The sequence below is a fragment of the Tamandua tetradactyla genome, chromosome X (assembly GCF_023851605.1).
Source record: "Tamandua tetradactyla isolate mTamTet1 chromosome X, mTamTet1.pri, whole genome shotgun sequence".
Taxonomy (NCBI): domain Eukaryota; kingdom Metazoa; phylum Chordata; class Mammalia; order Pilosa; family Myrmecophagidae; genus Tamandua; species Tamandua tetradactyla.
Genome location: NC_135353.1, coordinates 37,480,498 through 37,505,916, shown reverse-complemented (window position 1 = coordinate 37,505,916; position 25,419 = coordinate 37,480,498). Strand labels below are relative to the sequence as shown.

The window sequence follows — 25,419 nt, the reverse complement described above, 5'->3', positions numbered from 1 at the left end:
CCCATATCTCACACCCTACACAAAAGTTAACTCAAAATGGATCAAAGATCTAAACATTAGGTCTAAGACCATAAAACAGTTAGAGGAAAATGTAGGGAGATATCTTATGAATCTTACAATTGGAGGCGGTTTTATGGACCTTACACCTAAAGCAAGAGCACTGAAGAAGGAAATAAATAAATGGGAACTCCTCAAAATTAAACACTTTTGTGCATCAAAGAACTTCATCAAGAAAGTAGAAAGACAGCCTACACAATGGGAATCAATATTTGGAAACGACATATCAGATAAAGGTCTAGTATCTAGAATTCATAATGAGATTGTTCAACTCAACAACAAAAAGACAGCCAACCCAATTACAAAATGGGAAAAAGACTTGAATAGACACCTCTCAGAGGAGGAAATACAAATGGCCAAAAGACACATGAAGAGGTGCTCAATGTCCCTGGCCATTAGAGAAATGCAAATCAAAACCACAATGAGATATCATCTCACACCCACCAGAATGGCCATTATCAACAAAACAGAAAATGACAAGTGCTGGAGAGGATGCGGTGAAAGAGGCACACTTATCCACTGTTGGCGGGAATGTCAAATGGTGCAACCACTGTGGAAGGCAGTTTGGCGGTTCCTCAAAAAGCTGAATATAGAATTGCCATACGACCCAGCAATACCATTGCTGGGAATCTACTCAAAGGAATTAAGGGCAAAAACTCAAATGGACATTTGCACACCAATGTTTATAGCAGCTTTATTTACAATTGCAAAGAGATGGAAACAGCTAAAATGTCCATCAACAGACGAGTGGCTAAACAAACTGTGGTATATACATACGATGGAATATTTTGCAGCTTTAAGGTAGGATAAACTTATGAAGCATGTAATAACATGGATGGACCTAGAGAACATTATGCTGAGTTAGTCTAGCCAAAAACTAAAAGACAAATACTGTATTGTCCCAATGATGTGAATTGACACTCGAGAATAAACTTGGAATATGTCATTGGTAACAGAGTTCAGCAGGAGTTAGAAACAGGGTAAGATAATGGGTAATTAGAGCTGATGGGATACAGACTGTGCAATAGGACTAGATACAAAAACTCAAAAATGGACAGCACAATAATACCTAATTGTAAAGTAATCATGTTAAAACACTGAATGAAGCTGCATCCGAGCTATAGGTTTTTGTTTTGTTTTGTTTTGTTTTGTTCTTACTATTATTACTTTTATATTTTTTTCTCTATATTAATACTCTATATCTTTTTCGGTTATATTGCTAGTTCTTCTAAACCGATGCAAATGTACTAAGAAACGATGATCATACATCTATGTGATGATGTTAAGAATTACTGATTGCATATGTAGAATGGTATGATTTCTAAAAAAAAAATGGTCAGTACAATACTGCCTAATTGTAATGTAATTATGTTGGAATGCTGAATGAAGCTGCATCTGAGCTATAGTTTTGTTTTTTTTTCTTATACATTTTTGTACTTTTTATTTTTATATTTGTTTTCTCTCTGTGTTATCATTTTATTTCTTTTTCTGTTGTCTTGCTATTTCTTTCTCTAAATCGATGCATATGTACTGAGAAATGATGACCATACACCTATGTGATGATATTAAGAATTACTGATTGCATATGTAGAATGGAATGATTTTTAAATGTTGTGTTAGTTAATTTTTTTTAATTAATAAAAAAAAAAAAAGCAATTCTGTCCCAGTTCAGTGTATTTGGGCACCTTGTTGAAGATCAATTGACTACAGATTTAGTATTCTATCTCAACACTTTCAATTCATTTCCATTAATCAATATTTTTGTCTTTGTGCCAATACCTGCAGTTTTAACAACTATGGCATTGTAATAAGTTTTAAATTCAGGAACTGTTAGTCTGACCACTTTACACTTCCCTATTGGGATATCTTTCAGTATTCAAGTCTCTTTCCCTTCCAAAGAAATTTGATAACAAGCTTTTTGAAGTCTTTAAAGTAAGTTCTCAAAACTTTGATTGGTATTGCATTGTATCTGTAGATCAATTTGGGTAGAATTGACATCTTGTTGAAATTCAGTCTTATTATCCATGAGCATGGAATGTCTTTCCATCTATTTAGGTCTTCCTTGATTTCATTTGGCAATGTTTTGTAGTTTTCTGCATACAGGTCCCTAACATCTCTGGTGAAGTTTATTCTCAGATATTTGATTATTTTAGTTTCTATTTTGAATGGTATTCTTTTCTTAATTGTTTCCTCAGTTATGTCATTATTTGCATATAGATTACTTATTTTTGCACATTAATATTGTATATCATCATTTTGCTAAATTATTTGTATTAGCTCAAGTAGCTTTGTCATATATTTCTTAAGATTTTCGAAGTATAGCATTTTGTCATCTGCAAATATTGGAAGTTTTACTTCTTCCTTGCTGATTTGTGGACTTCTATTTCTTTCACTTACCTGATTGCTTTAGCTAGAACTTCTAGCAAAATGTTGAATAGTCATGGTGATAATGTGCATTCCTCTCTCTTTTCCAATTTTAGGGGGATTGCTTTCAGTCTCTCACTGTCAAGTATAATGCTGGCTTTGGGTTTTTCCAATATGTCTGGGCCTATTTGGAACTAATATGTACTCCAGAAAATCCACGATTTAATTCTAATCCAATCTTATGGGATGAGACTTACTGTTTAGGGTGGGAAAATTTGATTGGCTTGTTTCCTTGGAGATGTGACAGACCCAGTTGTGGTTGTGACTTTTGGTTAGATTATTTCCATGGATATGGAACATCCAATTATAGGTTGGCCTTTTGATTAGATGGACATGTGATTCCACTCATTCAAGGTAGATCTTGATTAGTTTACTAGAGTCCTTTAAAATGGAAAACATTCTGAAGAACCCAAAGACGCAGATGCTGGGAGAAGAGCTGCTTCCATGTTAAAAGAGACTTGGATGTTTGGAGATGCCTAGAGATCCAACAGAGCCAACACAAGACCCAGACATTTGGAAGGGCAGAGCCTAGCAGATGTTGCCATGGGCCTTCCTGAGAGATGCTAAGCCAGAAACTAGAGAACACCAAGGGAAATTAAGAGATGAAATCTAGCCCTGCAGAAGCCAAATGAGGAAACCACACAGGAAAGAGAGGCTGAAAGGAATGGAGCCCAGGAGCAAGGGACCAGCATACACCACCCACGTACCTTCCAGTGGTGTTCAGGATAGCATCAGGCTTTCCTGAGTGACAGTAACCCTTGTTTGTGCCTTAATTTGGACATTTTCATGGCCTGAGAACTGTAAAATCATAACTTAAAAATTATCTTTATAAAAGCCATTCCATTTCTGGTATATTGCATTCTGGCAGCTTTAACAAACGAAAACAATGCCATATGTTACACTGAGGAAGATTTCTGGTTCTTACCCTTTGAAGTGCTTTTATCAGAAAAGGATGCTGAATTCTTGCAAATGCTTTTTCAATATCAATTGAAATGATCATGTGATTTTTTTCCTTTCAATTTGTTAATGTGTTATATCATGTTGACTGATTTTCTTGTGTTGACATACCCTTTCATGCCTGGTATAAACCCCACTTGATCATGGTCTATAATTCAAATTGGATTTGATTTGTAAGTAATTTGGTTAAGAATTTTTGCATCTATACTCATTAGGGAGATAGCCTGTAGTTTTCCTTTCTTGTAGCATCTTTATCTGGTTTTTTGTTGTAGAGTGATGTTAGTTTCATAAAACAAGTTAGGTTGTGTTTCTTTTGCCTCAAATTTTTTGGAAGAGTTTGAGCAGGATTGGTGCTAGTTCCTTATGGAAAGTTTGGTAAAATTCCCCTGTGAATCCATCTGACTCTGGGCTTTTCTTTGTAGAAAGATTTTTGATGACTGATTGAATCTCTTTACTTGTGATAGGTTTGTGAGATTTTCTATCTCTTCTTTAGTCAATGTAGGTTGTTCGTTTGTGTTTAGGAATTTTTCCATTTCATCTAAATTGTCTAGTTTGTTGGTATAGTTCTTCAGAGAACCCTCTTATGATTTTTGTTTATTTCTTGAGGAAATAAATAATGACCCCTTCTCATTTCTGACTTTGTTTATTTTCATATTTTCTCTTTTTTCCTTTGTAAACCTAGCCAGGGGCTCTTCAACTTTATTGATTTTCTCAAACACTCAACTTTTGGTTATTAATTCTTTATATTTTTTTATGTTTCCCATCTCACTTGTTTCTATTCTAAACACTGTTATTTCTCTTCTATTTGCTTTTGGGTTAGTTTGCTCTTCTTTCTCTAGTTCCTCTAGATGAGCAGTTAAGCCCTCAATTTTTGTTCTTACTCTTTTTTAAGATAGGCATTTAGGGCAATAAATTTCCCTCTCAGCAGTCTTTGCCACATCCCATAAGTTCTAACATGTTGTATTCTCATTTTTATTTGTCTCCAGACATTTACTGATTTCTCTGGTGATTTCTTCTTTACCCCACTGATTGTTCTGTTTCTTTGGTGGTTGTTGATGTCCAGCTTCATTCTGTTGTGGTCAGAGAAAGTGCTTTAAATAATTTAAATACTTTAAAATTCATTAAGACCTATTTGTGCCCCAGTAAATGATCTATTCAGGAGAAAATTCCATGAGCACTTGAGAAGAATGTATATCCTGGTGTTTTGAAGGACAGCAATCTATATATGTCTGTTAGGTCTAATTCACTTATCACATTGTTCAGGTTCTCTACTTTCTTATCAATCCTGTCTGGTTGTTTTATCTATAGAAGATTGTGATATATTGAGTCTCCCACTTTTATTGTTGAAATATCTATTGCTCCCTTCAGTTTTGCCAATATTTGCCTCATGTCCTTTGGAGCCCCTTGATTGAGAACATAAACATTTATGATTGTCATTCCTTCTTAGTGAATTGTCCCTTTTATTAATATATACTATCTTTCTTTGTCTCTTATGACATCCTTATATTTAAAGTCTATTTTATCTAATATTAATATAGTAACTCCTGCTTTCTTTTGGTTACAGATTGCATAAAAGATCTTTTTTCTGTCATCTCACTTTCAGTCTATTTATATCCTCCTGCCTAAGATGAATCTCTTGTATACAGTATATAGAAGGATCATATTTTTTAATCCATTATGCCAAGCAATATCTTTTAATTCATGAGTTTAGTCTGTTAACATTCAATTATTACTGTAAAGGTGATTCTTGAATCTACCATCTTATCATTTTAGCTTTTGTCAGATTTATATATTCTTTTCGCTCTCTCCATTTTTACCCTTGAAGTTACCTTTACTGATACTCTTCAATTCTGTGCCCTCCTTCATTCCTCCCTCTCCTGTCTTTCTTTTCCTTTTTAGTCAGCAGAACTCCCTTTAGAATTTCTTGTAGTTCAGGTCTCTTTTAGCCAAATTAACTCAGCCTTTTTTGGTCAGAGAATTTTTTCTCTCCCTCAATTTTAAAGAGCAACGTGCAGGATAAAGAATTTTTTCTGGAAGTCTTTTCCATTAAGTATCTTAAATATAGCATACCACTGCCTTTTCACCTCAGTGGTGCCCACTGAGTAGTCCATACTCAGTCTTATGTGGTCTCCCTTGTATGTAGTGGATCACTTTTCTCTCTGTTGCCTTCAGAACTTTCTGCTTCTCTTCAAAATTTAGCAGTCTGATTAGTATGTGTCTTGGAGAATGTCTATTTGAATGTATTCTATTTGGGGTTCATTGGGCTTCTTCAATTTTTCATATTTATGTCTTTTACAATAATAGGAAGGTTTTTCCGTATTATCTCTTCAACTAAACTTCTAAGTTCTTTATTCTTCTCTTCTCCTTCTGGATGATCTTATAATTGTGCCCTTCATGTTGTTCATCATTTCCCTGAAATCCTGTTCCATTTGTTCCATCTTTCTTGCCATTTGTTCTTTTATGTGTTTGATTTCAACCATTTTACCTTCTAGCTCACTTATTTTTTCTTTGGCCTCTTTAAATCTGCTGTTGTGTGTCTCTTGTGCACTTTTAATTTGGTCTATGGTATCTTTTATCTCTGTGACATCTGGTATTTTTCCATTTATTCTTTCAAATTATTCTTTGTCCTTCTTCAATGTCTTCTTGACATCCTTTATGTCATTATGAATGCTCTTGAGTAGTTGTTCCAAATTCCATTTCCTTCTCATTGTTTTAATTTGATCATTTGGCTGGGGCATATCTGCCTGAATCTTCACATGCTTTGTTATTTTTTGTTGTGTTTTTGAATTTCTTTGATCTTGATGAGATTATTTTGCAAGTTGACTTCCTTGATTCATCAAGGTTTTGTACTTGTTTGGGTTTGCCTTGAAGGTCCCCTTTTGCACTTGGTTTATCTGTAATAACTCACCATACCACATCCCAGATCTCATGGAGGGGATGCAAATCAACTTGAAGCTTATCAATAGATGGCACTCTAGAGCCACCTCTTTGGCTCAGCCCTGCCTCTCCCTGAATGGAGCACCTGGCTGAGCAAATGGTATGAAGTGGGGTGGTTATTTTCAGTGCCCAGCAGTGTTGCTATTCTTTGTGCCAAGAAGGGCAGCTATTTTTGGAACCCATGTGGTGGTTATTCTTTGTGCCTGGGGTTTCAGCTATTTTCTGTCTGGTGGGGCTGCTATTCTCTTTGCTTATTGGGATGGTTATTCTCTCCACCTAGTGAGGCAGCTATTCTCAGTATCCATGGATGTGGCTATAATTTGCACCCATTGGGATGGCTATTCTTAGCACCGTTCTTGGTGGATATACTTGGCACCTGCAAGCACAACCATTCTCAGTTCCCAGGGATGCAGCCATTCTAAGCACCTAGTGAGGCAGTTGTTCTGCATGCCCATCAGTGTGGCTATTCTCGTGCTTAGGGAGGTTGCTATTCTCAGTGCCTAGTGGGGTGCTTTTCATGACCATTGGGGTGTTTTTCATGGTGCCTGATGGAGTGGCTTGTACCTGTGGATGGAACAGGCCTTCTCATTCCCTTGTGGAACCAGCCTGCCATGCTCATGGAGGAGGGACACCAACCTCCATGGCTTGAGAAACCTACATATCTATGTGGAGTCTTGGCTGTACAATGTGTGCCCAGTCACTGAGTTCCCCAAATCAGTTGTCCCATACAGCTCCTTGCTTTTTACTAGATGCCCCAAGAGGATGAACTAAATTCTTCTCCTCACTATGCTGCCATCTTGCCCTGCCTCTTCACTGTCCTTTTGAAAGTGGAATATGCTTCATTAAGTGGGTTCTGAGTTAGAGAACAAAGAGTTCATTGTGGACACTTATTTGTATGCAGTATTAACATTTTAACTTATCAAATTGCACACTAATAAATATTTTTATATACTACACACTTGGCATGTTACAAAGTAGACCACACATCTACTGTGCCTGTCTTCTGAATGTTAACAACCTCACAGTATCAAATTGAATGAAAGTTTTAAGTGGCATATCCTATAGAAAATGTAGGATTTGGAAAATAAAACATGCATACACATATTTTTATGTACATACACACACACATATATATATATGGACTGTTAAATTTATCCTTTGATTAAATTAAATCTTTAACTGTGGTTTGAAAAAAGAAGGCTTTCCTAAGAATAAACAAAATTCTGAAACTATCAACTTAGAAGCAAAGTAAGATTCTATAACTTGTACTGTAGGTATTTGTGTACATTTTCTGTCATTTCATTCCCTTTTCCATGTTGATCTCCTTTAGAGAAAGTACCACTTTGGATTCATAACCTTATTCTTTAGATAGTATTTTTCACAATGTCTAACATAAAAGGAATGTTCAATAAATATTTCATAAATTATCATTTGCTAAAAAGGAAAATATAATTCTAGAGAAATGTGAGGCATGGAGGGTTTTCTGTTTGTCAAATTTGATTTTGAAAATGCGTCTCAAAATATTTGAAACCATTTTAATATCTTTCACTAACTCCCCTGATGTTTCCTTCTCCCTTCTCTATCTTGAATTCCAATTTTAACTAGTCAATTGTCTTATCTTGCAAACAGTACATATGCAGTGAAAATAAGGAGAATTTACCAGGGTTGACACTGAAAGAAACACAGAGAACATTTGTGAAATGAATCTAAAGTTAAAAAATTCTAAACCAATTCATTTTGTTTTCTGAGGCTCCTTAAACAGAAAACCCACCCCTAACTATTTATGCATTTGCAAAGCAACAATTGCTTGGATGGGGGAAAGATCTTTCCTTTTATCTAAATCATTCTAGGTTAAGAACAGAGCCCAAACCACTTGGCTCTAGACCCAAGAATAAAGCCTATGCTTTTAAATTGATCTTCTAATCATTTCATTTAAACCCAATCCTGAATAGATAAGTACAGTATGTTTCATGATGGGTCCAAGTGATACTATCAGTTAAAAATATTTACCAGGTCCTAGTAATTAGCTGTAGTGTTAAATGTGGAGTTGAAGTGGTAAAATAAACAAACATGTTCTCGGCCATTATGATGCTTACAGTCTGGCAATCACAACTAGATAAATATTAAGCTTTTCTTATAAGTAATAATAAAATACTGCCTTTACCTTAGCATAATTAACATAAAACCAAAAACAAACCTGTTACTTTATTCACACTCTGCAATGGAAAAATCTTGAGATATGATTCCATAAAAATCACATTTATAACAATTCTGTTAATATAATAATGATAATAACAATAGTTGGTATTTATTGATTGCCTGCTATTTGCCACACAGCACTCTGAGACACTGACAGTCATTAAGTTATTCAATATTCCAGTAACCCTGGTTGGCTTGTACCTTGATTATCAATTATTTCCTTTTGAAAGATAAGGAAACTGAGACTCATGGAGGTCAATTAGTTGCCCAAGATTGTCAAGCTAGAAAGCAACAAATCTAGTATTGAAATCCCAGTAGTCTGTTTCCAGGGCCAGTGCTTTTAATCACTCTACAGCTCAATTGGCATTTAGAATTTGAAACAGATTCACATGGAAGGCATCTTGAAGGTTATTTTTGAAATGAATAAAGGACTATTTAAGAATGTTTTAATTTTAGTAGAAACCAAATTAAAGTATGTGTGTATGGATTTGTGCATGTGTGTGAAGAATTAGAAGACATTTGTACTTCAATAAATTCACTTTATTTAGGCTAAACTCTCAGAATGTTTCAATAACTCAATCATTAATTGTGTATCTAAATTCATAGCTCTAACTCATTCTATAGACTTATGTATTAAGAACTCTATACCAGAGAATACAAGGGTCTGAGAGGGTAGGGAGGAATGGGTAGGTAGGCTATTACAAGGCAAATCAGTGAGTGCTAATGAGAGCCCTGTATTTATTATTAATAATAAACATTTATTTTGAAACAGGTTTATATTACAGTATATTGCAAAGACTTCCCACATACCTATGACCAACTTCCCCTAGTATTAATATCTTACACTAGCATGGAATATTTATCAAAATTTATGGGGCGGGCCACAGTGGTTCAGCAGGCAAGAATGCTCGCCTGCCATGCCAGAGGACCCAGGTTTGATTCCCGGTGCCTGCCCATGTTAAAAAAAAAAAATTATGAACCAATATTGATACATTATTACTAACTAAATTATATCCTTTATTTGTATTTCCTTAATTGGATTTTTCACTAATACCTCTTTTTCTGTTCCAGAATCCCATCCAGGATACCATATCACATTTTGTGTTCATGATTCCTTAGGCTCATCTTGGCTGAGAGACTTTCTCAGACTTATCCTTACTTGTGATAATCTTGACAGTTTGGGGGATTACTGATCAGGTATTTTGTAGAATGCCACTCAATTTGGATTTGTCTGGTGTTTTTCTCATGATTAGATTGGTGTATTGTATTTTACATAAGAAGACTCCAGAGATTAAGTGCCATCCTCATTACATCATTTCAAGGGTACAAACCTGTTGATGTGAAGCCTGATCCCCTGGTTAAGGTAGAATTTGTCAGTTTCTCCCCTATAAAGCTATTCCTTTTTCCCCTCTTTAATACTGTACCTCTTGAAAAGAATACATTATGTGTAGCCCAGACTTAAGGAGTAGGACTTTATACTCCACCTCCTTGAAGATGGAGTATCTATATAAATTATTTGGAATTTTGCACAGTGGAGTTGACCTTCCTCCCCAGTTTATTTATTTAGTTAATCATTTGTTTATATTAGTATGGACTCATGGATACTTATTTTGTACCATGACTTATCATTATTATTATTATTATTATTTTTATATCCAGCATTTATTTTCTTAGTCCAATTGTTCCACTCCTGGCCATTAGGAGCTTTTCCAGTAGGCTCCTGTATCCCTTTGACATACTCTACCACTGTGTGTGTATTTTTTTAAGGCACATTCTTGCTTTCTGGTACTGCAAGGGACAACTTCTTAGCTGTCCCAGAAATTTTTCAGAGAAAAAAATGGCATTTTGATCCAAATTTTAAAATTTTGGTGGAATTTTAGAGGTTCTAAAACTTGTTATGTGCAGAGAGAAAAAACCACAGAGGTGTGAGGGAGCATGTCCAACACAGAAAAGCAATAGTTCTGAGTAGCTGCTTGGTAAGGTGAGTGGATTCAAATGAATGACTAAAAATTATATGGAAACTCTCTTTCATGATTAGCTTTCTAATTTAGTCTTCATATTGGAATCTCCTAGGGATTAAAACAAGAACAGGAACAAATTTAATTTAGGGAAACAAAAATTAGGACTAAATTTGCAAAAGTTTAAGGTTATTTAAAGAATAACTAAAATTAGGAAAACATCTTAGTGAATTGTCTTTCCTTGCAGCTGAAGCACAGCACTGTCAGCTTCTGGCAATATATTTAAAATGTAAGAAAAACCACTGATGGTCTGGTTCATCATAATTACTAAAACAATACAAAACAAAACTGTTCCAAGGTAGCAGGTTCGTAATGGCTACTGTATAGAGTGGGTAATGATAATGGAATTTATCATTGCAGGTGGTGATAGTCACATAAAGCCTCATGGTACACATCTTTGGTAAGAGACAATATTTGATAATACCTGATAATGCATTCCTATAGTCATTTCTGTATAGGTTTTATTTCATATTTTAGCATAAATCAGCATTCATGTAAAAAATGAATTACATTAAGTTCCTTAGTAAGTGTAATTTAATACATCTGCTTTAAATATTCCAAATTGATATAGGTGCATTATCCAGTCAACTTGGTTTCAAATAAAATACAATACGGTTCTACAAATATATACAAAAAAGTTCTCAGTCTTCATCCTAGGCTAGGTAAGATGGTGGTAGTTGTTCAATTACAGATTGCAAACATTTTTAAATGCCAGTTACTTTACCAAGGTATCTGTGAAGAATATATTTGTCAGTTTCAAAACAAAATTTTTCATAGTAGAGTTGAAAATTGACTTACGTAGACACTCATTTAATACTCGTGCATATTCTTTGTAATTAGATGAAAAATGTGGTTAATTTAAGTGGGTATGGATGTTCTAATATCTCAGGGGGTGCATAACAGTCCCACCTGCCCATAGGTAACAAAAGAGGGGACCTAGAAGGGATACAATTGCCTTTGAACTCATTAGTAGCATATCATCACCTGAAAATCATGCATCATAATTGTGTCTATATATTGTTATCATCTTTTTAAAGAAGGATACTTGATTAATACCTGCATATAAAATACTTAATTGGAAAAGACAACCCCACACCACCACCCACTACCACGGTGATTTCCAATAACTTATGTGCTTCTTACTCTGTGCAGTTTAGAAATAATCTTGAACAAAATTAAAGTCATATATCATGGGAGCTTAAATATTTCCTTTAAACTTTGAGGTGCAAGGAAATTAATGGGAACAATATTCCTTTCAATATACAATGGTGGATAAGTAAACAAATATTCAAACTTGTTTTAAAGATCAACAATATTAAACCAGTGTGTCTATAGTCACAGTTTTGCATATACGTATATACTGAATAAAACCTGATTAAGGACACCTATCAGTTCTTATAGTAATATTTTCCTCTGAATTATATTAGGGCTTTGGAAATTGTGAAGGACAGTAGAGAATTCAGAGGCTAAAAACACTTATATTAAATAGAAAACTTCCCCATCCTAGCCATCAATTATCCTATTTTCAAATTAACTAATTCATTTTTAAAGATTTTACATTTCTTTCTAATGTATGACTTAGGTTTGGAAGAAAGTTACATTTGTTCAACATTTCCTTGCTCTACCTGAACTCCTGGTAACATACATCCTTAAAATAAATAAATTATTTTTCAATAAATAATTCAATTAATGTAGTGAGCTTTGAAAAGGTCAAAATCATGAAGCAAGGACTCACCTATCATGACAATGACCCTTGGACAGTTTTATTTCTTAATTATTAATAATACTTTGATTGCTCTTAGTTGTAGTAAAAACAAAGAAACAGTCAGAAAAAAATTACAATACGAAAATAGTCTACTTTTTTTTATCTTTGAAATGAAAATTTTTACTAACAAATAGAACCTATGGCTAGTTGTTGCCATATCCAGAAACAAGTTTACCTTGCTGACATGTTATATTCAGCATGTCCTTCGTTCAGTACCCAAAAGAAAAGAAATGTCTGTCTTTTAATAAAATGCAACCCACACTGCCAGAAGAAGGTAGTTCATGTACTTTTGAATTAGATTATACAGTTGAAAAATATTAATCTAGCTGGATTAATGGTACATTTGCATGTAAAATTCTTATGCCATGTACACTCATGGGATATATGTCTTTAATATACATATATATCATCAACCTACAAATTGAGCAAGTTTCAGATGCAAACTAATCAAGTTCTGAGAACCTCAGCAATCTTTCTGTTTTTGGTGGGGCCACATATTACTCCTCCTTGATCAAGCCATGACAAATTGATGAGAATATAAACATCTTTCTTCCTTTTATCTATCCAGAGATAATTTGAAGGAGAGAGGAGATAGTGTGTGACCCATTAGGACTTGTTTTGATCATTCTTTAGATAATTAAGAGAAGACAAATAAACACAAAATATGGTAATTATAATATTTGTTTTCAGTAGTAATGATTTAACTTTTAATGCTTTCTTTTAGTGTGGGAGTTATTTTATATATCATATTTCCATTTAAATTAATATTTGTAGTTGATGTCTGATTATGTGCCATGTAGGTGACTTTGGGGACATTTATTCCAGAGAGACATTCTCCAACTGGTCAAGTACCTCTTCCCTTAGAAGGACAGTGAAGTGGTTGATTCTCTTATCTCAGACATGAAATAGTTAATTTTAGACTTGGGATTCCTATGAAGAAATCCTAGAGTCAATGTTTTGAAAAACAAGAAAATCTGGAATACATTAAGGGCTTTTTTTTTTTTTGCTTATTGTTAAGATAATGAAAGCTACAGTAAGTCCATATCCATAGTGATATTGAAAATGCATTAATTTTCTAAATTTTGTCATTTCCCTTTGCATAATATTTTCTTTTCATAGAATATCTCAACCCCATGATGCCATTTGGGACCAGAGATACAATACTAGTCTTAATATTTCTTTCTTTTGGATATGGTAAATGCATTCACTGTTTGTTTCACCCTTTCTGTAACTTACCATAATGAGGTTGAGTTTTAAAATTATTGATAGGGGATGCAAATAGAACCATCAAGAGTAACACATCTCACATTTTTTACCTTCATACCTACATGCTAAAATTGAACTTCTAGTCCTTTTCAAAGGTGACTACTTCTTGATTGTCAGTGAGTTGTTGTGATGAATTAATCTTTAGAAGATCATTCAATATAAGGTATACACTGACACTATAGTAGAGATAAGCATAGATTGCTATATGAAGTGAGTTAGGTTTTCATTTCAACTACACTTGCCAGTAGTGGTCATTTCATAGATGGACAGATGGATGGATGGATGGATGGATGGATAGATAGATAGATAGATAGATAGATAGATAGATAGATAGATAGATAGGCAGGCAGGCAGGCAGGCAGGCAGGCAGGCAGGCAGACAGACAGACAGAGACAGACAGATAGATAGATAGATTGAGAAATAGATACATAGATACATAGATAAATAGAGATTTAAATATAGATATGGATATCTATCTCTATCTTTCTGTTTATCTATCCATATTAGTGTTCTCCAGAAACAACCATCAGAAGATATCTGTAAATAGTATGAGAGTTTATAAAATTGTCTCAAGCAACTACGGGGATGCATGAGTCCAAATTCCATAGGGCAGGCTATAGGCTGAATCTCCGAAAAAGATCTTCAATTAATTCTGCAGGAGAGGCTGAACTGCTGAAGATTACTGAAGCTCTCACCTATTTCCTTAAAAGGTTTCAAGTGATTAGATTAATGTCTCTCATTGTGAAAGACACTCCTCTTAGCCAACTGCAGATGTAATCAGCCATAGATGCAATCAATGTTCTGATGATTTAAGTCCAAGTAATGTCCTTGCAGCAACAGATAGGCCAATGTTGGCTTGACCAGACAACTGGGCACTGTCACCTGGCCAAGTTAACACATGAACCTAACCATCACAGTCAATTTGTCAAGTTGGCAGCTGTGCTGTACACATCACCTTAAACCATGCTTAATCTCAAAATAAAAAATAGTAACAGACATTTTTGCCTAACAATACCCAGTTGTCTTGTGTATAACTGTAAATGCACTAAATTTCCCCAGAATAGGGTGCAAGCCTTTTGGTAATATTCACTGTTAAACTTCATATCCTATAACTTAATACTATCACATGAATGATACAACCTATGTTAAATGATAAGGGGATAAGAAAGAGAAGACAACAAAGATACTTACAATAAATACAAACACAAACATACTTATAATAAAAGAAGGAAGAAATATCCATATGATCACAGTTCTCATTTCTGTAATTGGTCATATGATCATATTAAAATTTATAACTATTTTTTTCCACTGCCCATTCCATATTCCTGTACCCTTATTAAGCACTTCAGCTGATTGTGGTTCTTTGCCCAGTGAGGTGACCCAAACTTTCATTTATAAAGTTTCTGGGACATTATTAGTCCAGCCTGTATTGGGTTGTTGCAGTTTTTCATTGACTTTGATCACAGGGTATTGTAATACTAAGAGACACCCTATGAAACCTCTTCCTTATTTCCAGTGTGTAGTTACAGTCTTATTTCCCCTTGATATCAGGATCAATCACCCCAGCCAGTACCATAATCCCCATCCTTGCCTACTGATTCAGAGATATGATAAATCCAAAGTGGTCAGGTGGCTGTCCTAACTTCCAGTTCAATAGAATCATTGCTTTGTCTCCTGGAAGGAGCACTATTCCTTTTGGAACCAAGACTTGTAGACCAGCAGAGGTCAAGGTTTCAGGGACAGGAAGCAAAAGATTTCTGGTGGACCACAATGGGTGAAAGTGAATGGTGCCACTCTCATTTCTACCCCCTGATTCCTTGAAGTGTGAATCCTGGCTGTGGGAGAAAAAGCACCATAGAGTTGGTGTTAATTCACTGCATACACAGCCTCCTGGAGAACATTGCTGCAGTCCTGAAAGGTATTGCCACCTAGTTTGGTGCCATAATTTTGTCTTCAAAAGGCCATTTCACCATTTTATCAACCCAGCTGCCTCTGGCTAATGGGAAACATGATAAGACCAGAGAATTCCAAGAGCATGTCCCTGTTCCTGCACTTCAGGTGCTAAGAAGTGGGTTCCTTGATCAGAAGCAATGCTGTATAGAATACCACAAATGTGGATAAAGCACTTAGTAAATCCATGGATGGTAGCTTTGGCAGAAGCATTGCATTCTAGGACTACAAGTCCATATCTGAGATGTTAATTCCAGTTAGAATAAATCACTGACCCTTCCATGAAGGAAGTGGTTCAATGTAATCAAATTTACACCAGCTAGCTGGCTGACCATCTCAGGGAATGGTGCCATATCATTTTTTTTTTTTTACATGGGCAGGCACCGGAAATCAAATCCAGGTCCTCTGGCATGGTAGGCGAGCATTCTTGCCTGCTGAGCCACTGTGGCCCTGGTGCCATATCTTAAACTGAATATGTATCTTTGCTGCTGGCAGATTAGGCACTCAACAGTGGCTATAGCCATATCAGTTTTGGTGAGTGGAAGTTCATGTTGTTGAACCCATGCATAACCTCAATTCTTACCACCATGACCACTTTGCTTATGAGCCCATTAGACAATGACAGGAGTGGATACAGAAATAAGGTGATTGGTATCAACAGAATGGGTCATCTTGTACGCTTATTTATTAGAACCTTCATCTACTGAAATCACCAGCTGGTGAACATTCACATGGAATTCAAATGTCCTCATATATTTTGCCAAATCATACCTCTTTCCCAGACCTATTTGTCACCTGTTATCCAATCATGTCCCATCCAATTCCTTGACCATCCTGCCAAACCAATAGCACAACTCAGAATCAGTATACAAATGCACTTCTGGCCAGTTTTCCTTCCAAGCAAAATGAACAACCAGATTCACTGCTTGAAATTCCACTCACCACTGTTCTTCAGGGACATACCACAAAGAGGACCCAGTGCTGTAGCTGTCCACTTTTGTGTGGTACCTGCATATCATGCACAGCCAATTGTAAACCATGCCCAATTGTTCTCTTCCTGTCAAATGACTGTAAGAACTCCCCAAGAGGCCATAGTTTATGGCTCAAAAGAGAAGTTAATGTGGCAGAAGTGTGGGCCAGGGGCATTTGGGCCACTTCTTCATGTTACTTGTTTGTACCTTCAGGACATGCTCAAGGCCTATCTCATATATGCCATTTCCATTTTATGATGGCATGCCTATGCATATTTCCAAATTTATCACTTGATGGGTCAAACAACTTCCAGCTCATGATAGGCAACTCAGGTCTCTTAGTGACTTTGTGGTCCATTGTTAAGCATTCAGCCTCTACTAAGGCCCAATAGCAGGCCAAAAAGTATTTCAAAAAGGAGATTATTATCTTCAGAGGATGGCAAGGCTTCCCTCCAAAATTCTAAAGGCCTACACTGTGTTTTAGAGGCCTGACAAGTCTTCAAACACATCTTTGTTGTCACTAAAACATCCAGTACCATTGGATCTGCTGGATCATATGTTCCAAGTGGCAGAGCATCTTGCACAGCAGTTAGGACCTGTTGCAGAGCCTTGTCCTGATCCAGTCCCCTATCAAACTTAGCAGCTTTTCTGGTCACTTAGTAAATGGGCTGGAATAGCACACCCACATGAGGAATATGTTGGTCTCCAAAATCCAAAGAGGCCAACCAGGTATTGTGCCATTTTTTGTTGTAGAAGCGCCCAGATGGAGCTGATTTTACTTCACATTAGAAGGAATATCTTGACATGACCCACACCACTAGACACTAGAAATTTCACTGAGTGTAAGGTTCCTATAGTTTGGTTGGATATATCTCCCATCCTCTGACACACAAGTACCTTACCAATAAGTTTAGAGTATTTTCTTTTCTTGCTCATTTAGTCCAGTCACCATGATATCATCAATATAAAGAACTAGTGTGATGTCTGCTGGTGGGGAGAAGTGATCAAATTTCCTGCAGACAAAATTAGGACATAGGGCTGGAAAGTTGATTACCCCTGAGTTTGGACAGTGAAGGTATACTGCTGGGCTTGCCAGCTCAAAAGCATACTACTTCTGGTGGTCCTTACTAACAGCTTTTGAGACAAAAGCTATTTTCCAGATCAATTGCTGCATACCAGTTACCAGAGATGTATATGATATGTTTGGAACAGCAGCTGCAATTGAAGTTATCACATTGTTAAGTTTACAAAAATCAACTGTCATCCTCTAAGGCACATATGTTTTCTTCACAGGCCAAATAGGAGAGCTGAACGGGGATGTGGTAGAAATTATCACCACTGCATCCTTCAAGACTTGAAGAGTGACACAGATCTCTGAAATCCATCCAGGAATATGGTATTGCTTTATTTTATTGTTATTTTTTTTATTTAAAGAAATATTATCATTGACACATCTTTGCACATATAGAGTCCATACATTGTGCACAATCGGTGGCTTACGTTATCACATAGTTGTGTTTTCATCATGATCATTTTTAGAATATTTGCATCACTTCAGAAAAAGAAATAAATAGAAAAAAAGAAAAAAACTCACTCATCCCATACACTTACTCCTCCCTCTCTTTGATCACTAGTATTTCCATCTACCCAATTGTTTTACCCCTTATCCCCCCTATTATTTATTTATTTATTTTCCATATTTTTTCACTCATCTATCCACACCCTTGATAAAAGGACCATCAGATAAAAGGTTTTCACAATCACACAGTTAAATTGTAAAAGTTATATCATTATGCAATCATCTTCAAGAATCAAGGCTACAGGAAAACAGCTCAATGGTTTCAAGTATCTCCCTCCAGCAACTCCAATGCACCATAAACTAAAAAGGGATATCTTTATAATGTATAAGAATAACTTCCAGGGTAACCTCTCAACTCTGAAATCTCTCAGCCAGTGAAACTTAAGTTTGTCTCATTTCTCTTTCCCCATTTTGTCAAGGTGGCTTTATCAATCCCATGATGCAGGGTCCTGGCTCATTGCAGCAGTTGGATCTCTGGGGTTGACTCTTAGGCCTAGGAGGCTTAAATAGGCTTGGCCTATCCTTTGAGGAATTAATTACTTTGGGGCAGTCCCTAAGAATGATAGCTTGGCCTATCAACTTCTTTGTCCCCACTGCTTGGGAGAATATCAGAAATTCTCCAAATGGGGAGTTTGAATATTTCCTCCTTTCTCCCCTGTCCCACAAGGGCTTTGCAAATGCTTTATTCACTGCCCAAATTACTCTGGGATATATCAGTGCATCACACTAACCTAGACAAACCAACAAAACTTCTTACTATATTCAAGATTCCATATGCTTATGGTGTTCAACTGAACTGTTCATACAAGTTAAATTAGGCAATATACTACCCAAAATATAAACTTTGCAACAAATAAACATCTCTCCCCTTGTTCTCATGCAGAAGTTGAAATTTTAAAATATGGATGATATTATCCTTTATCCTGCATTCTGATATACATTAGTTCTATAAAGATCAGCTTCCTTCATACCTCTAGTCAAAGTTGGATCCAGTTTTCAACTTTTTAAAGAGTTTTTGTATGGGGTACTCCTGACTTTCATAGCTTCTGAGCTCTAACACTGAGTCTCAGTTGTCACATGAATACCCAAAGTTTCTGAAAATGACAAGTTTCTTTACAAACAGCTCATTATTTTAGAATTTAGAAATAACAACTACAACTCCTGAATGTATGTGACTGCTGTAATAGCTTACAATCTAGGACCCTTTACAATAGAACCTAACCTGATAACCCATGCTCTCGACTACAGTTCACTGAGTTTTTATATTTTAGTTAGTTCATATGAATGGGACGTGATAATATTTGTCTTTTTGTTTCTGACATTTCATTCCACATACAGTCCTTAAGTTTCATACACCTATTTGCATACTCACAACTTCATTACTTCTTACAGCCACTCAGTATTCAATTGCACGTATACACCAGAGCTTTCCCTTCCATTCCTCTATCTTTGTACCCTTAAGTCACCTCCATCCATTGTGAATCACAAACACTGCCACCATAAACTTCAGGGTGCAAATGTACATTCATGTCCCCACACTCAGTTCCTCCACATATCTATGTATCTAGATAAATAGATAGATATAGATATACTGAGAAATGGGGTTTCAGGATCATCTGACAATGCCACATTTAGCCTCTTGTGGAACCACCACACTGCCCTCCAAGGGCTGCACCTCTCAGTTTCCCTACCAAGAGTGAATAAGTATATGTCTTTCTCAATTTTCCCTCTAGCATTTGTTTCTCTCTGTTCATTTTTAAATAGTTTTATTCACACATCATGCATTCCAACCTAAGTATATAGACATGCCTTTGCCATCAAAATCCATATTGACATTTCCTTTTTTCCACAAAGAATCCATACCCCTCCCCCATGCCCCCACCTGTTTACATTTAGTTTTGACAAAATGCTTTTGCTACGTTCAGCAGAAGCATATTACAATATTACCATTAACTATAGACCTTAGCTTGCATTGATTGTTCTTTAACCTCTATACCATCTATTTTCAACACTGCAATGTTGATATTCATTTGTTCTCCCTCATGCAAAAAGTTTTTATTTGTACATTTAAACACCATCATACCCACTCTAGTCATTCCCCAGTTATATCATCTCAATCTTTATCTTCAATCATTCCTTCTTGTTTCATTCATGACCCCAGCCCTTTTCACTCCATCATACTCACATTCAGCTACTTTCAGAGTACTTATATTATTGTGCTAGTCAGGTAGTATTGCACTATCTGTTTCTGAATTTTTACAAACAGTCCTGTTGGACAATCTGTATTCCTTTAGCATCACATGCCCTATTTATAACTCCTGATAATCTGTGTCTTAATTTCCAGTCTAAGATTTCACTCATTAATGTTAGTTCATATTAGTGAAGCCATATATTTATCTTTTTGTTTCTGGCTAATTTCACTCAGCATAATGTTCTCAAGGTTCATCCATGTTGCTATGGGCTTCATGACTTTATTCTGTCTTGCAGCTGTGTAATATTCCATTGTATGTATATAGCACAGCTTTTTTTGTTTACCCACTTACCCTTGATGGGCATCTGGGCTGTTTCCATCTCTCAGCAATCATAAATAATGTTGCTATAAACTTTGATGTGCAAATGTCCCTTTTTGTCCCTGCCTTCTTTTTTTTCTGAATATATACCCAGCAATGGGATTGCTGGATCATATGAAAGTTCTATATTTAGCTTCCTGAGGAACCACCAAAGTGCCTTCCAGAGCAGTTTTACCGTTTCACATTCCCACCAACAGTGGATAAGTGTGCCTCTTTCTCCACATGCTCCCCAGCACTTGTTTTCACAACACCCATGTGATCAGAACACCAATATCTATTAAAACCCTCTCCCCTAATCCCTGTTGGTAGCCAACTGTCATGGGACTCTGCTGAAAATCCATTGCAACCAAATATCATGAGATTCTGCTAAACCTTATATGCTCCTCCTTGTCACTCTCACTCTCTTGGTTTGATACAGAGTACAGACTCTCATTTCCCAATCAGCGACCATTGGGAAGAATTATCTCCTGCCCATAAATCTCTAATTAAAACTGATGGGTCATATTCTGTCTGGAGTGTTCTTTGGTCTTGGGGTTGTGTAGGGATGGGATATTTCACAAGCGAGCCAGGAGACTAAAGAGCTGCCAGCCGTGGAGAGAACAAGCCTAGGGAAAGAGACTCTACAGGGGTAATCCCATGGTGGCCTGCTTCCTTAATGTGGGAAGGGACTACCCACTTGCTTGACTGCACTGCAATTGCTTGGCCATTGCTGTGTCCAGTATGGCCAGCTATAGCACACTGTCTCAAGGAAGACAGAGGAAACTGCAAATCTGTGGGGGTAATCTTGGGGTGACCAGCTTCTTTGATAGCGAGATATTTCATTTTGCTGTGTGCCAGAATGTAATATACTAGAAATGGAAATCTCTTTTATAAAGGGAATTTATTAGGTTACAAATTTACAGTCCTAAGCCTGTGAAAATATCCAAATTAGGCACTGTTATGGTCAGCTTCATGTGTCAACTTGGCCACGTGGTGGTACCTGCTGGGCAAGTGCTGGCCTGTCTGTTGCAATGAGGACATTTCATAGTATTAGTTCATGATCAGAGCAGCTGCATCCACAGCTGATTTCATTTGTAATCAGCCAAGGGGAGTGTCTTCTGTAATGAGTGATGCTCAATCTAACCACTGGAAGCCTTTTAAGGAGGATTTAGAAGAGACAAGGCTTTCTTACTGCTTTGGCCAGCAAGACTCTCCTGTGGAGTTCGTCCAGACCCTCCATTGGAATCATCGGCTTCACAGCCTGCCCTGCGGATTTTGGACTCTGCGTTCCCACGGTCATGTGAGACACTTTTATAAATTTTATATTTGCAAGTGTTCCCTGTTGATTCTGTTTCTCTAGAGATCCCTAACTAGTACAGGCACTAACAAGAGGATACTTTCTTGGATGAAAGGTAGCTTCCAGGTTCCTCTGTCACATGGGAAGGCACATGGTGACATCTGCTGGCCCTCCTGGGTTGGTTTCAAAATGACTCCCTCTGCTACTCTGGGTATTTTTGGCTTCTGCTTGGGGGCTTTTCTTGTATATCTCCAAATATCTGTGTGTGCTCTGCTCTCTCTCTCTCTGTGTGAGCACTTTTAAGGATTCGTGTAAACTAATTAAGACCCACCTTGAATGGGCAAGGTCATATCTCCATGGAAATTATTTAATCAAAAATATCCCACCTATAGTAAATCTGCACCAATAAGACTGGATTAGAAGAGCATCGCCATCTCTCTATAAGCCAACTCAGCAGGTGAACTCACTGCCCTTCCTCCTACATGGGACGTGACTCTAGGGGTGTAAATCTCCCTGGAAATGTGGGACAGAACTCCTGGAATGAGCCAGGATGCAGCATCAGGGGACTGAGAAAGGCTTCTTGACCAGAAAGGGGGGAGAAATATATATATATATCTTTTTAGGTTATGGTGTATTGGAGTGCCTGGAGGGAAGTACCTGAAACTGTTGAGCTGTGTTCCAGTAGCCTTCATTCTTGAAGATACCTGTATAAAGATATAACTTTTACAATGTGACTGTGTGATTCTGAATACCTTGTGTGTGATGCTTCTTTTTACAGGGTATGAACACATGATAAAAAATAAATAAATAATATGAGGTGTTCTAGTTTTTTAGCTGCCAGAATGCAATATACTAGAAATGGAAAGACTTTATCATTAGTAGAATTTAATAAGCTGCTAGGTTACAGTTCTAAGGCTAAGGAAATGTCCCAATTAAAACAAGTGTATAAAAATGTCCAAATTAAGGCACCAAGAGGTTACCTTCACTCAAGAAAGGTGATGAAGTTCAGGGTTTCTCTCTCAGCTGAAAGGGCACATGGTGAAGTCTTTCAGCTTTCTCTCCTGATTTGTTGTTTCATGAAGCTCCCCAGGAGGCATTTTCCTTCTTCATTTCCAAAAGTCACTAGCTGGTGGACTCTCTGCTTTGTGGTTCTGTGGCATTCTGCTGTGGCTTTCTCATGGCTCTAAAAAAAGGGACTCTCTCCAAAATGTTTCTTCTTTTAAAGGATTAATGGGTGGAGTCACAACTGCATGGAAGCTTTTTGATTTAAAGTTACCACCACAATTGGGTGGATCTCATCTCCATGAAATCATCAAAATGCTCTCAGCCAGCAATATTGAATGAGGATTAAAGGACATGGCTCTTTTGGCATCCACCAGATTCAAACCAGTACAGGGGGTAAGGGGTAAAATAAACTTGGTATATGGAAATACTAGTGGTCAATGAGAGGGAAGGTAAGGAGTATGGTGTATATGATATTTTTCTTTTTTCTTTTTATTTCTTTTTCTGGAGTAATGCAAATGTTCTAAAAAAAAAATGATCATGGCAATGAATGCAAAACTTTGTGACCAGATGGTGAGTCATTGATTGTGCACCATGTATGGTATGTACATGTGTGAAGGTTTCTCAATAAAAATATTTTTTTAAAAAAGAAAAAGAAAACAGCTATAGCAGGCTGTTTTAGAAAGACAAAACAATCAGTAGATTAGTAGGATGCATTGAATGAGATGTTAGCACCTTATTGATAAGAGTTTTAAAATATTGGTTTTGCCGTTATGCTAGAGTAGGAGGGCACAGACTGCTCAAGGGCAAAGTAAGGCATATCCTGACTTCCTTGACTGGGAGCCAAAGTTCCAAGATACTAGAGAAGCTTTTTCTGGTGATGAAAAGGAGAAAAAAAGAAGAAGTTTGAGAGGCAAAGAGTGGAGTGATACCACCTTTGTATGGAACAATTCCAAACATTGTCTCTTTACTACAACGAATTAACATTCAATTCTTTAGTATTCAGTTAAGGAGAGCCAGTCAGCCTGTTTTCACCTTCACCTGGGAAGGAGAAAAAAAGATTTTCATCATTCTTCCTTTTGATTATTGGTTATTTAAATCACCTGATCATCTGCCACAGTCTCCTACCCAATGATTTCGCTAAGAGAAAAAGTGTAACTCATTATATTGTCATGTTAATCAGTAACTATTTTTAAAAACTAAAAGGAGCCTCAGGCTCGTTGTTTCATCTTGGGTTTCTGGAATGGGTACTTGATAATGATAAAGTGCATTGCTTTGGTTACTGTGTTAGTTAGATTCAGTTGTCAACTTGGCCAGGTGAGCATACCTAGTTCTGTTGCTGCGGACACAAGCCAATGGTACATGAACCTCATCTGTTGCTAATTACATCTGCAGTCGGCTAGGAGGCGTGTCTGCTGCAATGAGTGACGCTTGACTTAATTGGCTGGTGCTTAAATGAGAGAACACAATGTAGCACAGTCTAGCAGCTCGGCATTCCTCATCTCAGCTCTTGTAGCTCAGCCCAGGCCTTTGGAGATGCAGAAAGAAGTCAGCTCGGGGAAAGTTGTTGGAACCCAGGGGCCTGGAGAGAAGACCAGCAGAGACCATCTTGTGCCTTCCACGTAAGAAAGAACCTCAGTGGAAAGTTAGTTGCCTTTCCTCTGAAGAACCAACAAAATTAATCCCCTTTTATTAAAAGCCAATCGTCTCTGGTGTGTTGCATTCAGGCAGCTAGCAAACCGGAACAGTTACCCTGTCAAATTCTTGGGTAATTGGAAACATTTTGTTCTTCACTTTGCCCAAATGTTAAAACCCCGGTGTGTACACTTTGTTTAGGAAAAGCTATCCCTGGGAATGGGATACCTCCCAGCAGGCTGCTTTTGCAAAAGCCATACCGGCTAACATACAGTATCAGGCTTTACAGCGAGTGGATACTCTAGCACTGATATTGGCTTTGAGTGGGGCTTGTGGCAAAGGCAACAGATAAAGCAAGTTCCCATCAGATTTTGGCCTGAGCTATGATATAGCCCTTTTAAAAACAACTATGGGCTCCCTATAATGCCTTACTGCAGGTTGTAGGACTAATTTAGAAATTTCCTGTGAAATTAAGAACAGCTGTCCCAATACATGGGTAGATACATGTTGCTACCCCTAAACCACACTCTGGCAGTGAACAGTTAATCACATTAATGAAATGGAAAGCAAGCATATCTGCTGCAATACAGCATTTTCAGCAACAGCCCTTAAAGTGATGCTCTGAGACCAGGTTCCTATGTGGAAGAGCAATGCTTGCCATTCCCTGCTGATCCACCCAAGGTAGCTGACTTCGTGTCTAACATTGACAGATGTAGTAGCATATCTGAGTCAGACTGGATTAGGACATGAGCGGCATGTCATCAGGATGTGAGTAGCCATACAATCTATTACAGACACTGTGTGGTGGGA

The 25,419-nt window shown here is 36.9% G+C and overlaps 1 pseudogene; it reads right to left on the bottom strand.

The window, feature by feature from the left end:
• The window catches only part of LOC143671777 (cytoskeleton-associated protein 2-like), a 116,843-nt pseudogene extending 95,325 nt beyond the window's left edge, over positions 1–21,518 (bottom strand).
• Positions 21,519–25,419: the final 3,901 nt, after the last annotated feature.